The sequence below is a fragment of the Camellia sinensis genome, chromosome 14 (genome assembly GCF_055761805.1).
Source record: "Camellia sinensis isolate YWXY chromosome 14, ASM5576180v1, whole genome shotgun sequence".
In the NCBI taxonomy this organism is placed as follows: domain Eukaryota; kingdom Viridiplantae; phylum Streptophyta; class Magnoliopsida; order Ericales; family Theaceae; genus Camellia; species Camellia sinensis.
The window spans coordinates 33,639,247-33,651,449 of NC_138974.1; positions in this window are offsets into that span (position 1 = coordinate 33,639,247).

Consider the following 12,203-nt stretch of genomic DNA (forward strand, 5'->3'; position numbering starts at 1 on the left):
CCCGTTATGCACCCCACATGATAAACATTGACTACAAAAAGGCTAGAAAATTTGAAGGTGGGCTTGACTTAGATGTGTTTGATCGAGTTGGCGTCTTAAAGTTGCCAAAATATGTGGATGTTCTTGATAGGGCCTTAATGTCTGAGGCAAACATAGCAGCCTTGAAAATATCAAAATCAACATCATCAACCGAATCCGAAAGAACGAAACAGAAAAAAAAAAGAAAAATAAAATCGAAATGACTAGTAATTCGATGACCTCTACGAATGAAAAATCTAGGGCAATAACTGTGAACAAAGAGAGCCAGGGAAGCAATGTGAACAATGGTATACCTACTTGTAAAGAATGTGGGAAACAACATTGGGGCATTTGTCGCCACCTATCAGGGGCTTGTTTTAGATGTGGTCAGAAAGGACACTTGGCTAAATCTTGCTCGCGAACTCATCCGAACGACACCTAGAGACAAGGAAGGGTTTACACCCTAGTTCCAGAAAATGCTCGAAGTACTGAAACAACTGACGCAGGTATTACCTTAACTATGTGCAATTGTTTATATAGAAATTTGTGTGGAAAGTGTACATTCCTTAACCTGATATAGATTGTAGACATGTTGATTAGACCAATTGAATCATTAAAAAAAAAAAAAAATTATGAATCCCTAGTTATTAACTGCCTCGAAAAACTTGCTAATTTTATGTGAGATGCCCGAAGTCCTATAACGAATTACCTGTGCTATGAGAATTGTTGGGACTTGTGAACGACGAGAACTTGCTGGATTAGATCTTTGTACCGTAGTGTAATAATTCAATGTGAACTGTTAGGTATGACTTTTGGACTATGCTAGAACTATCGAACACGAGAATACGTTATGATTGACTATAATTGAGAACCTATGTCAGTTTAGAAGAACGAACTTTTGCTTGTGAATTATGAACGAATGCCTAAATGATAATTGATTCTACACTCGTATTCGTACACATATGACCTTGCTTGTACACTTTAAGACCTACTGTCTGATGTGAACTATATGTGTAATGCTTTAGACTCTTTTGCGTAACAACTACCTATACTATGGAGAATGTTTGGACTTATATATGTTTATACCTTTGCTTGGGATGTTGATTGATTCAAACTTAACACGCTCTTTGTACCTAGACTGAGTGGACTTGCCTTAACTATCGTATTTGGAGAAACTCTTTTGTGTTCATCTGTACATTGAACTCGTGAATTCGTATTGGGAATGTTATTAGATTTCGAACATGCACCTAGATGACTGTACTTTTGCTCAGAATGATCGATATGTTATTTGCTTTGATAACTTGACCGTTGGGATTATGACTCTGGGATTGTGTGATTAAGTAAAGACTCCAAGCGATAAACTCTAAATTGTGAACCACGATTGTTGCAACTTGATAAGACTGTTTGACTTGACTAGTGAGCCTATACTTTAGCGACTGTACGATCGATTTGAAACTTTTGTATAACGATCTGCTATTGTGTACCATCGAGAAACTTTATGTGATACACCGTTGTGTACCTTATGCTTACATGAAAACTCATTTGGGAACTTGTTATATTGACTGTGATGCTTACCTCGTGATATGAACAATTACACACCTGTGCACCCACATGTGAACTTACTTGGGGAATGTAACATTGTATATGACCTGAACTCTTCGATATGAACTATTGTGATTCATAACTCTGATGTGATTTGAGAACCGAGGAACTTAGAACAACTGTAGAACTACTGACTATGCACCTAAGCGAATGGAGTATGAACTATAGAACCTAATGTGCTTCGCTTGGAAATAGTAAGGATAGAACTTCCACCTGATCTAACCTGATAGAACCGTGGTTTGATGAGACCTTTGTTTAACTGATGAAACTTTTGTTAGATGACTCACGCTTTGAACTTTTATTTGATATGACCGGGTGGAACTTTCATCTGATATGACCTGATTGAACTTTTATTGATTTGATCTGAGGAGACACTTATTGAGAGATACTATCTGATTTGATTACATTATGGGGGATTGTGAATTGCTTATGATCGAATAACAGGGCCGTGTTGCTAAAGGAACTAACCGAATGAGAATTAGAATCAATCTTGAACCCTTAGGAAGAATGTGAACTGTCAACAGCAGACTATGTGATTACGAATAGCTTCTTACTATATGCCTGTAACCGATTGGGGAAAACACGTGAATGAGATTACGAAATTTGGTAACTTGTGCTTGGGGAATATGGGAGTACCGTATACATGACACGTGGTTAATTACTCTGGTATTACCGTTACTACCATGAACTTGGTTGACTAGAGAATGATTGTTTTGGTGTTACTGTACTTCAAACTAACGTGATTTGTGGCAACAGACTGGTTGATTATAAACTCTGACTACCTGGGAGAATATGTAATCAGTATGACTGCTTTTGTGTTGACACATAGTATGATTGAATCTGTGGAAACTGAGGCTGATGAATAGTATATGAATGATTACTTATGAATTTCGTTTACTGCTATGGGGTTAATGTACAAAATTGCCTTGTATTTCTGCGATACTTTGGGTGACCTGGACTAACTGTAATGGATTACCGAATTGAAAACCAAGTTGAACAAAGACCGGATGAATGATTCGGAAATGAATAATCAAATCTCTATAACTTAACGGGGGAAATTACCTATGAAAATGGAAACAGTGTGAATTTATGACTCCGATAAGTACTTGAGATAAGTAATGTGATTCATAATGTAGTAAAGTTGTGTTCAACTATATTTTTTTCTGTATGTCTTAAGGGGATCTGTTTTCGGGAATATTATGTGTTGTGCAATGAATAATTGTCTAACCCTGATATGTATTCGTGTGACTCTTGGTATTATGTGATATCTGTTAGCTGTTACCCGGTATCGGAAGTTCCTTTATGGAACTTATTTCTGTCTACACTCTGTTACCCGTACCGGAGGCCCTGTCACGAGGGCTCAGCTTCTGTTCTGTTCTGTTACCTGGATTCGGAGGTTCCTTTATGGAACTGGTTATTTATAACCATCACGTGTCTGTATCTGTTCTGTATCTGCTATGTCTGCATCTATTCTGTATCTGCTCTGTTGTGCTAATAAATGCACCACGTATGTTTAAGCTAGAATTGTGACATCTGTGTATGATCTGGACAAGAATATGGAAATGAACATGTGTCTGAATCTGCTCTGGACTAAAACCTGAGTGTGTATAAGACTCTGCTTTGATAGGAACCTTAATCTCTGTACATGGTTACGTTCTGTTTTGTAAAGAGTTGAAAATTATATTTCTATTGAATATCGTTTCCTTTAAGATAACTTGAGTTTGGAGGACCAAACTTTTTAACCTGGGGAGACTGTAATGACCCCGACCTCCGATTAATGCTAATTCATGATTAATTATGTTTAACAGTAATTTAGGAAGGATATGGGATTTATTTGCATGTGTATTGCATTATTTATGTGTTTCTATCTGTTCGCCATAAAATGATCTGTACATGTCTTTGACTTTAAATTGCGAATTGAAAGCCTTATCGGCGTCCGAATCAGAAATTGACTTGATTTATGTGCTAGTTAGGATTTATAGAATTTTATAGTAAGTTTAATTAAAATTCGGTTCGGAGTGACTAAATTAGATTAAATAACGTTAAATTACATTAGTCTAATTATTTACGAAATTGCCATTGATTAGGCCACCTTAGGGTCATTGTTTGAGGACTTAATGTATACATTTGAGGCACATTTTCTTCAGCCATTTTCCTTAGAACAAACCGTACGAGAGAGGGAGCTAGAGAGTTGGAAGAAAAGTTGAGTTCATCTTGAGATTTGCTTGGAAAATTGAAGAGTGGATTGTGAAATTGAGCTTCTAAACTTGAAATTGAAGACAAAAGGTAGAGAATTCATCTTCTCCATTGTGATTTTGAGTTACTTCTTGCACGGTTCATGGTGAACTAGAGTTTAGAGTCAAGTTTTGGTTCTAAATATTGAATTGAGTAGTAATTCATGCATGCATGCATACATTTCCATGTTTTGAGTTGGAATTCTAAGATTTCTTTTATGCATGTGTTAATTTCACTCACATTGTGGTCATTCAACTTGTTTTCCATTAAATTATTAAGTTTGGTTATGTTTTGGGAGGTTTGATTTCAAGGGGGTCCTTGCATGTTGGATTCATAGCATATTCATGGAGTTCATGTTGATTTTGCACAAATTTGGTTGCTCTTGGGCCATGATTTCTTGAATTGAAGCTTTAAACATGTTGTTTTATGGGTTACTAAGTGATTTCCAAAGATTTGGCACAGAAAAATGAGTTTTAGATGGTTGGAGGTCGAGTTTCATGTTTGGAGGTCAATCTGGATTTTCCAGAAATTTGACCCACGCTCGAGCAAGGATTTTCACGCTCGAGCGTGAAGCCTGAGTACATGCACTTCCGCTCGAGCAGCGAGAGTCACGCTCAAGCGTGAAATGTGTATACCCAGAAGTTTGTGTATTTTGCAGTCCGCTCAAGCGAGGGAATGCATGCTCGAGCGAGGGAAATATGTCATCACAGCTCATTGGACCTTGTCTATTTTGTATTATTGCTTCTGCAGCCCCTTATTATTTGTTAATCTATTCAAAAACTTTTGATAATTTACGAATTACTGACTGATTACGGTACTGAACCTATAAAAACGAGTTTGGATTGTGACACCACTACATAATTTTTTTCATTTCTTTTTGGTGCATTGTCAAAACGTGTCTGACAATAGTACCCACTTGCCAGGTTTATAACTCCTAAAATTATCATCAGAGATAACTGTTTTTACTTGCATTAAAAAGGCCAGGTCTTATCCAAATAACCATTAAGAGTATTTTTTATTTTTTTTTTAAATTTTTATGATAGCCAAAATAATTATTCTACTATGAAAAAATGGGACATTTCTTCATAAATTTATTTTTATCTATTTATGTTTCATTCAGTTTGTATTATTTTTTTATATTCCATTAAGTTCTATGAGTAATATAATTATCAAAATATTTTTAATAATATTCACATTTATAATGCGAATGTTCCGTAATGTGAATATTAACATGTCAATGTGAATCTTCACACATATCAATGTGAATATTCACATTGTAAACTATGAATATTCATATAACTAAATTACTAACCGTTCAAAAAATATTTATAAAGGTAGAAATGTTCATAAAATACTTCAAACATGAGAATTAGGATTTGGTAGATCAAATGTTCAAATAATAAGATTTATTGAAATACAAGAATATCTTATAACCTAATTAGGATACAAACATTAAAAAAAAAATTTAAATAAATCTCCCTAAAAAAATCGCATTATTATTTGTAGAATTTTAATTATTTATCAATGAAAAATTTAGAGAGACGGACACCAAGTTGTAAACGAACGAATTAATAAATTATTTTAATTTAATGGGTTAATTTGTTTAGCTTTTGAACCAAATTCCTATAATTTATTATATAAATTAAAAATATTTAATAAAATTCTATTAAAATTTTAAAACTTAGGCTTGGTTTGGGACGTTCTAAATTAGTATATTTTTTGATTTTTTGATTAAAAAAGTAGAGAAAAAAATATGTATGTTTGAGATAATATTTTGACTTTTTATAAAAAGATGTGTAATAAAATATTGTAATAGAATCGAAATGGCTATTCTATCCTTATTGATTTTTTGACTTTTGACTTTTTAATTTTTGGGTTGTTGAATTCAAATGGTAAAATAATAATTTTATCCTATAGACTTCCCCCACAAGCTTTCAAAATAATAATTTAAAACCTCTAGGCTTCCCCCACATGCTTTTCCCAAATAGTGTGGATTTTTTTATTTTTGTAATAATTTTTTGATTTTTTAACTTTTTTAATTTATGTCAAACTGAGCCTTACTGTAATTTTAATATGTGTAATTATTCTAAAAGGGGCCGGTTTCTCTCCCGTTGAATTTGGAGGATACTGTTGAGTCCGTGGGAGTCCGTCACGGGTCTCTTTTCGATAATTTGAACTGTTTAATGTGTAGAACTCGTCAAGTACTATAAGCTTATAAAATATCACGTTACTCGGATATTGATAGTTATGTAATCAAATCAGTTTTGTATAAAAAAATAGATGATAAAAAAATAAATGGTTGGCAGAAATTTGATTGTTTAAGATAACTATCGATATCCGATTAATCTATTTTTTACGGACATATATTATTCAATAAATTCTACATATTAAACGATTTAAATTATTAAAATGAGATCCACAATACATCCCCATAAAACTAGTAATACACCGACTGGAGGGAAGCCAAGCCCATTTTAAAAATATTTTTTAGTTATTAATTTCAGATGTGAGTGGAAAACGGGCCCATTGATGAGCCGAGTAAAGAAACGGATGATCTGACATCTAGGGGCCCCATCCCACTCACTGCTAGTGTTAACTTCTGTCTCATCTTTGATTTTTCAAAAATTAAAATTTTTACTTTTTTGTATTTTTTATTTTTAGTAAATATTTTAAAATTTTTAAATAATTTTTTATTTTTTTAGATATATCTTATTTATATATATCTAAAAGTAAAATATTTGTGAAATTTTTTTAAAAAAAAATTAATAAATATACAAAAATATGAAAAATATATTGAATTTTAGTTTTTTGTTATATTTTTGGTATTTAGTGATTTTTTTTTAAAAAAAATTACAAATATTATCTTTTTAGTGTATTTATGTTAGGTGTTTAAAAATTTTTAAAATTGCTTAAAATATTAAAAAAATTATGTGAATTTTTTTTCTTCTTAAAAATGAATTATGAAAATAAAAATCAAATAGAATGAATAGGCTTTGAGGAGTGTGATATGAGTAAAAACATTATTATGAGTTGTTATTAATCTGTTTGGTTTCAATTTTTATAAAAAAAAAAAAATTTAATTTTTTTTTTCATTTTTCATTTTTTTTTTATTTTTAGTGAATTTTTTTAATATTTTAAGCAATCTTTTAATTTTATTTTTAGGCACCCATAATATAAATACATTTTAAAAGTATAAAATTTGTGGAAAAAAATCTTTAAAAAATTCATTAAATACCAAAAATACAAAAAAATGAAATTTAATATATTTTTTAATATTTTTGTGTATTTATTAATTTTTTAAAATATTTGTCATAAATATTTTATTATTTAGTTACATCTAAATAAGATGTATCTAAAAAAGAAAAAAAAAAATTAAAAATATTCACTAAAAATAAAAAAAATAAAAAATAAAAAACTCAATTGTCAAAAATTAAATTCAAAAAACTTAAATCAAACACAATGTATATCATCTTTTTTATTTTTTTTAAAAATCTAAAATATTAATTAAAATAGTCAATTTTTAAACAAGATATGTTCTAAAAAAGTGCACTTTTTGACTTATTGGCTTATTTGGATTGGGTTTGGGTTGGGTTTGATGTGATGTGTTAGAGAGGTGATGTGATTTAAATAAGATGATGTGACTTAAATAGAATAGTGACTTTTTGACTTTTTGTATTATTTAAGTCATGCCAAACTTGCATTTGAACTTAGCTCTCGTTGGTTTAGTGAATTAAGTAATATGTGATTATAAATACAGTGTGACTGAGTGAGCAGATTATTAATATTAGATTAGAGATATAAGATAAAATATGTTTGCTTATACACTTCTAATATAATGGTATTAATTAATTAAGATTAAATTTATAAAATTACATTACAGTACAATAGAAATTAATTTTGTTATTTTTGTAATGTGGGGAACACATTCAATCCCTCCCATAGTATTAGATTAACGATCCCACCTCTCTCATTGAAAAGATTGGGGTTTATAGTTCCATCAAACTACTAATTCCATTATATTTTTGTCAACTAAATATAACTAGTCATTCGGTTTTATTGATTTGAATTTGTTTATTTTGTAAGAACTTATATATATATTATTATTAAATTAAATTGATAATCATAATTTTTTTTTATTTTATTGTATTTGTTTAAAAAATAGATTATAAATGTATATATACTTGTTTATTTTTTTAAGATAAATATGGTAAAATAAAAAAATTATGATTATTGGATAAATCAATTTCTTTCTTTATATAGATAATACGAGTTTTACAAAATGAATTATTTGAATTATTAAAACGAAACTTGTGATAAATGTTACAGGACCCTCCAAATTTAATTGGATCGGATTTCAACCTTTTATATAAAGATTATTTTGACAGCTAACTATTTTAGTTAACTTTTTACAAAAGACATGTAAAAAAATAAAGAAAATAATTAATCTTTTATAGTATAATAATTCGAAAATTTAAGTTGTTAAATTTTATGTTAGTATGATTTAATTATAAATGAAAAATACCTTAAATGTTTAATCAAATATTTCATAAAAGTAAAAGTAAAATATTAAATGATATTGTTACATGTGATAAAATGAAATTTAATTATGGATTATATATTATAAAAAAATAATATATAATTAGTTTAAGAATTGAGTTAAATTAAAATTAAATAAAAAAAATAAAATAAGATAAAAAGAATAAACGAAGCAACACGTAGCCATGATGATAACTAGGCATGCATAGGCGTAGACTAGTGAGTCATTGTTGGATAAGCTTGGATTGAGAGAGGAGCATTTGGAAGAGCCACGTGTGTTGGGGCTCACAAGTTGCCTCCTGATAAATAGGGAGGAGATGCGGAGTTGAGGGATAAGGGTCACTGCTGTGCGTGAGGCACAGCAGTAATTGTGGTGGATTTATTTGAAGCGTATTATAAATTTATTTTTATGATTCAAACCGTCTATTTTGTAAAGTTTGTTGAGTAATTCATGCCTATCAAAAATCATATTAATTGGATATCAACAATTATATGATCGATAACCAAAAAAATAAATAATAAATTTTATTTTGAGAAATAACATAAATAATATGCAATTCGATCATATAGTTGTTGATATCCGATTAATATGATTTTTGGTAGGCATGAAGTACTCAACAAACCCTACAAAATAGACGGTTTGGATCATAAAAATAAATTTATAATACACCTCAAATAAATGCACCACAGTCACTGCTGTGCCTCACGCACAGCAGTGACCCCTTATCCGGAGTTGAGGGCAAAAAAAAAAAAAAAAAAGTATTAGAAGGAAAGAAAAAAGAGTGAGGTATTAATTTTAAGATTAGTTATATTATATTTTGATTTATCATTATATGCTTTACGTATATTTTGAGTTACAATGGTTTATTTTATATAAATTGTCTTTTATAAATTATATTAACATTTTTAATTTATGAAACTTATTTTATATAATAAGGAAAACCTATGGATATAACTGTTTATTAAATATCACCGTGGATGTCCCATGTCTTGAGGGATTTAAATAATTATTGGCTCTCTAATTAGTTATTTTGTGACCTTCTGTCTGTCATGGATCCACTGACATTCTGATTTCTAGAGTGAAACAAAGTGTTGTACGGAGTTAAGTGCTACATTATTGTGGAGCCACTTCTTGAGTCCATATATCTGTTCTGTTCTATACCGTGATTATGATTTCTGGTGTGGAACAAAGTGTTGTATGGAGCTACGTACTACATTATGGTGGGAGCCACCTCTAAAATTTGTACCAGTCACCTCTTAAGTCCATATATCTGTTCCGTTCCGTTTTGCACCGTGGTTATAATTATTTTATTTATATGATTTCTGTATTATATGTTAAATTATCTCTGTATTATATACTTTGTATTTTAATATCAAGGTTTGTTTAGCCAATAATTGTCCATGGCGAATTTTATGCTCTTATGTTTTTAGTATAATATTTCTTACTCTGCCATGTGTTTATACCTGTTTACCAATTTTTAGGGAACGATGCAATTCAGAAATAACTTTTGGAGAGTTTTAGATGTGGGGCTGCGGAATAGACACACACAATCGGTGGCGGAGCCACATAAGGCTCTGGAGGTCACGTGCCCCCTGAGTTTTGGCAATTTTTTTTTTAAACATAAAGAAAATATGTTAAATAAAAAAAATTTATAAAAATATTATTTAAAGTGAAATGTCAATGACATTTTTAAAATTATGAAAACAATAATGGTTATTTTAATTGAAAATAAAGAGACTATGATAAGTCATTTTATTATCTATGAAAATTTCAATATAATGGTGATATCTTCATTAATTTCGATGAAGATATAAAATTTATTGGATTGTTAGTTACATTTGACATTTGAAGTTTATCCTTCATGTATTTCTTTCCATTCATAACTAAAATGATCATTATATAAATTATAATCAAGCAACACATCTTCAATTATAAAAAATAAATAAATAAATAAATTACAATAAGTCATAACTAACATCAGAGTGAGTCATAACTAACTATTACTTCATAAATAGTCATAACCAAAATAACAACCACAAGAAGTTATAACTAATGACCATGAAAATCATAATTGCGACATATGATAGACATTTTTTTTGTAGTATGTTTTATAGAATTTCTCTATTAAAATATATCATTTCTGTCTCAGTGTATCTTTTTTTTTTAATTTTTCAATCCACCTATAAAATAGTTACTCCCCTATATTTGTAAAAAATTTAATCTCAAATCGTTTAATTTAAAATTCACATTTATCTAAATGAACTCTTAAGATTTAAGTTTAGTAATATCTCATTGTTATTTATTATGAAAAATAAAATAAAATTAATATTGTCATTAATTTGTGCTCCCTCTTCACTGAATTCCTAGCTACTCCACTGCACACAACACTTTTATAGTATTTATAATTCTATTCTTCATATGTAAATATCAGTCTTTTTGGTCAATAAATTTCGTTATAAAAATAAAAGTTTGTAGAAGGTCAGAAGTTAAACTCTAAACGAAGTATGGGCTTAAGCACTGAGGTCGCCCCAAAAAGGCGACTGGGAATAAAAAAGAAGCATGGGCCAAAGCCCAAGGGAAGTGGGCCAACAGTGGGCCGAAGCAAGTCCGACCCATCAGGGCTCCAAATGGACTCCATGAAGAAAAATGCACAAGTCAAATTGCAGAGACAATACCTGCAGTGGTGAAGTTGCGGAGGGAACATGTGTAGGGATGGCAATTTGAAACCGGCCCGACGGGGATCTCCGATCCCGACCCCGATTTAAGCGGGTTTTCCCCAAAAAATATCCCCGCAGGGACGGGAATGGTATTTAAAACTTAATCCCCGAACAGATTCGGGCCGGGGACGGGGATCAATTCTCCAACCCCGGCCCCGGCCCGACTAATCCCCGACTCTGTCCCCGCTGAGTAATTATAATATATATATATATATTATATTATTTGTTTAGGGTTACTATATATATATATTATAATATATATATGTATTATATTATTTGTTTAGGTGTTCTCTCTCACTCAAATCACACTCTCAGGTCTCAGCCTCTCTCCCTCTCTCTCTCTCTCCTGTGTAGATTGAAGATCAATGGTGTTCCCTCTGAGCTCACCGATGGTGTTGGCAGCAGCTTCCCCGTCCCGCGCCGATCTCCCTCCCTTCCACGACGACCTCCGTCCGACGCCGATCTCCCTCCCTCCCACGCCGACCTCCCTCCTTCCAACCTCACTGCTCCACGCCCCGATCTCTCTCCCTTCCTCCGATCTCACGCCGATCTCTCTCCCTCCCTCCGATCTGCCTCACACCAACTCTCTGCCTCCCTCAGATTGCCCTCCATTCCGTCGCTTCTACCGCCTCATCCATCAGAGCTCGGATCTGATGAAGATCAAGATGAAGAAAATGATGTGTTATGTATTTTATTTTTTATTTTTATTTTTTACATAGCTCAGATCAGATCTGCCTTTCATCCAAAAATAAATAAAAAAAAGGCAGATTTTTTATTTTTATTTTTTATGCAGATCTGTTGATGAAGTTCTTGTTGTTGTCAACATGTTGATGGATGCTTATGATGTTGTTTTTTTTTTTTTTTTTTTAATTTTAGCCGGGGAATTATCGGGGTCGGGGAAACCCGATCTCCGTTGGGTGACGGGGGCGGGGGTGGTAATAGGCTCCCCGTCGGGGATCGGGGCCGGGGACGGGGAAATTCCTACCATCGGGGATCGGGGACGGGGAGTGTGATCCCCGGCCCCGCCCCGCCCCGTTGCCATTCCTAAACATGTGCAGCGGGAAAGTTGCTGAGGCACTTTGCCTTAGTACCAC